This window comes from Gavialis gangeticus, unplaced genomic scaffold, assembly GCF_001723915.1.
Source record: "Gavialis gangeticus isolate Ggan-Ray unplaced genomic scaffold, GavGan_comp1, whole genome shotgun sequence".
In the NCBI taxonomy this organism is placed as follows: Eukaryota; Metazoa; Chordata; order Crocodylia; family Gavialidae; genus Gavialis; species Gavialis gangeticus.
The window spans coordinates 82654361-82658433 of record NW_017729022.1 but is presented as its reverse complement, the minus strand read 5'-3'; the positions used below and the strand labels follow the sequence as shown (position 1 = coordinate 82658433).

The 4073-nt window shown below is 48.2% G+C and overlaps 1 protein-coding gene across 1 annotated transcript in view; it reads left to right on the top strand.

Moving 5' to 3' along the window:
* WASHC1 (WASH complex subunit 1) overlaps window positions 1-4073 on the top strand; it is a 74147-nt gene that overhangs the window by 21267 nt on the left and 48807 nt on the right. The gene's annotated exons all lie outside the window — the stretch shown is intronic.

The window sequence follows — 4073 nt, the reverse complement described above, 5'->3', positions numbered from 1 at the left end:
GGTGATCGCATAATAGCACAAAATAGTCTTACTCTTGTATATTGTGTGTGAGGTGTGGGATTTGTGGGGGGGTAGATGTGGGGTGGATGTGGGGTTTGTGGAGAGAGTGTGGGCCCCCTGCCACATACCTCCTCTCTGTCCCTCCCCCTCCCGAGCGCCAGCATAATTCAAACCCTGGACAGCACAGGAAATGGCAACATAAGCTTCTTCCACATTGTCTTGCTCTTATGCTTCCCTTGCAAAGTTGGGTAGGAGCTGGATCTCCATGTCTGTGGCTTCTGAACGCCAACAAAACTATTTGGTGATAGAAGGACTAGCTTTTTGCGTCAACATTTGTCAATAGGGAACTGGACTGGAACAATCGATTATGTTCTACAGATGACTGAACAAATTAAATGTTTAGATTTTCTAAATTCCCAGTGGTCCTCTACTGTCTGTGTGTGCCTCTTGTCTCTCAGATGGATACGTGGCAAAGTCCCCTTACATACAGACCTGTCATTTTACTGTTTGTTCCAATTTGTCGGCTGATCTTGAAGCGTAAGGGTTCAGACTTGGTTATGGTCAATAGAGATTGAAAACTGTCCTGTTAGAATTATTGTTTCTCAGATAAACACAACACATCTGCTGTGGAATTATAAGTCAAAATGACAATTTTCAGTCTGCAGAATAAGCGTGGTCAAGAGCTTAATGAATGTGGAAACATCATCACTAAAGATTCTGGATTCAGAGATTGGCTAATAGTCCCGCCAGCAATGTGTGAAGTGGAAGAGAATTGGTTGTTGATTGTCTACAGAAGAATTGGGTCTGCAGAATTCACAGCTGGGCTTGATCTGTGATCTCAAGTTTCCCAGCTGTGATACAGGCAAGGTATATTAGTTCCTTGTTTCCTTAAGTGCTTTTACCCATAGTCAGATTTGTTTAAATGAAAATGGAAGTAACTTCCTAGCTTTGTGCTTTCTTACCATGTGTCATGGGTAATCTTGGATCTGAGAGGGCAAATGGTGTGGAAAGTGGTGAGAACTGCACAATAAGTGGTCGTAGCGGAGGGTTCTCTAGAGTAGCTGGTCTACTGTGAAGCTGGAAAGTGAGAGCAGTGTAATTTAAGTCTCTTTATACATTGTTTTTCTCCCTATCATGATGGTCTCTCCCTATCTTTGCCATGTAAATGACCCCACCTTAGACTCTCTGTACAGTACTTGCAGTGCACTATCTTATTCATTCTCCTTGAGCTGAGGAATGGATTGGAGGAAATCCTAGCAGCAAAGATTAGGGTTGCAAGAAGTTGCAGTGGTTTTACAAAGACTGTGAAATCATCTGTATCTGAAGACTGAAGTCTGCTTCATTCATTTCTAATAAGTTAAAGTGTGATTAAATATTAGTCCTTTTCTTTGCATTTTGATAAGTTAACATCTCTGTTATGTCTTGTCTGGGGTCCACACACTATCATGTAAATGCAGGGAAGGTCACCTAGCAGGGCTGTGTGGGAGCAAGCCAGGAGGATGTGGGTACAGTTGGCTGGTGTTTATTAGGGACACTTTAATATCTGACCCTGTCCTGGGTTTAGGCCAGGGGAGGCAATTTTTTTGGCTGCAGGCCATGTAAGGCCCTTGGCGAGCTATCAAGGGCCATGTACATAAAATCTTTCAGAAGATATCATTTTAACAAATTATAGATGGAAAAACAAATCATATACTAAAAATCAAACACGTACAGTTTTCAAAAAATATTTTTGGTTCTGATTTATGTGCGTTTGAGTAGTGCATATAGTAGAGGCAATTGCATACTAACTCAAAATAAAGTTTTACTCTTATTTATTGTGTGTGCAGGCGGGGCTGCCCACACATTAGGTCCCAGGACCTAGCCAGGGGGAAAGGGAGGAAGGCTGGGGGCACATGCAGCAGAGCTTGCCCAGGCAGTGCAGGTGTGGTTGCCCGTGCCTGCCCCCCCCCCCCAATCTGGCCTGCATCTGTTTCTGTGGAGCTCCATGTGGGGTTGAGCTTCACCCACTCCAGCCCCAGCCAGTGTGCACATCTTCCTGGCAGGGCTCCTTTCTGCTGCATCCACCCAGGTACTGTTGGGCTCTCCTTGCCTCCAGTGGCTCCTCCTTGCCCTCCTGCTATGCCACTCTGGGCAACAAGTAGCACGAGGAAGAGTGGTAGCCATGGGGACACGTGCCCAGCTAAGCAGGGGGGAAGCTGCAGCTGGGTGGCTCCTGCCCCGGCGTGCGGGGCTTATGCTCCAGGCTGCCTTCCATCCACTCGGCTGCCTGCAGGTGGCTGCTCATTGTGTTGGGCAAGCAGAGTGGGTGGAAGGCAGCCTGGAGCTGGAGCCCCATGTGCTAGGGCAGTAAGCACCCAGCTGCAGCTTCCCCCCCAACCCCGCCACATGACTGGATGTGTGATGCCTAGCATGCGTCCCAACAGCTGCTGCTCTTTCCTGCATTACCTGGTGCCCGGATTGGCGCAGCAGGAGGAGGAGCCACTGGTGGCAGGAGAAGCTGAGCATTACTTATAATCACATCAAGAGCTGCCTTGCTGAGATCAAGCTCTGTACATTGGCCAGACCCATTGGCAGGCAAAGGCGGGAAGGCAGTGCAAGCTGCCCCAGACAGGAGCAGGCGGGGCTCAGTCCCATGCAAAATGGCGCAGAGGCAGCTGTGAGCTGGATACAATTAATTGGTGGACACAAGCCCGTTGGTCAGATCCAATCAGTTGGCAGGCCAGATCCGGCCTGCGGACCATATTTTGCCCATCCCTGGCATAGGCTGACTTTGAGAGAAGATGGTGGTTCTGTGATAACATTGGCACCATGCATATTTGGGTTTTGGGACTTTGCTTCGCAGAGGAGTTGCAGTGAAATGTCCAAGTCTTGTAGAAGAAAGGAATATAAAACAAGCAGTGTTCTTTGCATGTAGATACAGAGGAGGAACTGGATTAGTCAGAGTTTGAACAGTCTCTTGTGGGTTTCCTATGTAACCTAAAAGGAGGGTATGTGCGCGTGATGGCATGCAGCAATTTCATTACTGCTAAGACGCTGGGAAAGGGAGAGTAGACTGGGGTTCTTGTGATAGAAATGTAAATTAGAGCATCTTCCATTTCATTCTCTGAATTGATTGGCTGTGCACTGCTGATCTAGTAGTATCAGTGATCCCACTAGATCTAGAGAGGTATCCAGGAAGTTCTTCTGCCATTATGTGGAAAAACCTGATGGTAGTGACAAAATGATTTAATACCTGAATATTTAATAGTGGTGTCAGCCTGATTCCAGCATGTGAGTACTGATTTGTTGAGCTCTCTATAAAACACAGAGCAGAGATGTGGTCCTTGCCTCAAAAAACATCCAGGCAAATCAAAAGCCTGCTTCTTCACAGGTCATTTCACTTGTTTTCCTCCCTTGTGCTTGGTGGGGTCCAGCTGCTAACTTAATACCAGGGTGACAGGGAAAGTGCTGCACTGCAGATTGCATGAGGCTATTTCAGAATTCTGGGTTGGACTCCCTGACCAACTTCTTGGTTTTCTCTTGAGTGGCTGCCCAAATCAGCTAGGAGCCTAGTCTACACCCCAGCCTTGCCCGTAGAAGTCCTGTTCTGCAGGCAAAACACTGAATGCATTCATCCTCAGAGCCCTTCTGCAGCATTAGGAGCCTCTGATCTGACAACAGAGTTACTCCACTTCTGCCAGGTGCAGTTGGCTTCTGATGTGTAGGTAATCCTGTGCCATTAGCCAGCAGTTGCCTTCCCACTCTGCTGGCACAGTTGCTAAGTGGAGCTGCCAGAAGCCTTCAGACCTCAGGTTGGGGAGGACCGGGTTAGAGAGCTTCTGGAGGGGCTGGACGCGTTCAAGTCAGCGGGTCCGGATGATCTCCACCCCAGGGTGTTGAGGGAGCTAGCTGGGGTTATTGCGGGGCCCCTGGCACAGCTCTATGAGCGATCGTGGTGCTTGGGCCAGGTGCCAGATGATTGGAAGGTAGCAAATGTGGTCCCCATCTTCAAGAAGGGGAAGAGGGAGGACCCGGGTAACTATAGGCCCGTCAGTCTTACCTCAATCCTGGGGAAACTCTTTGAGAAGATCATC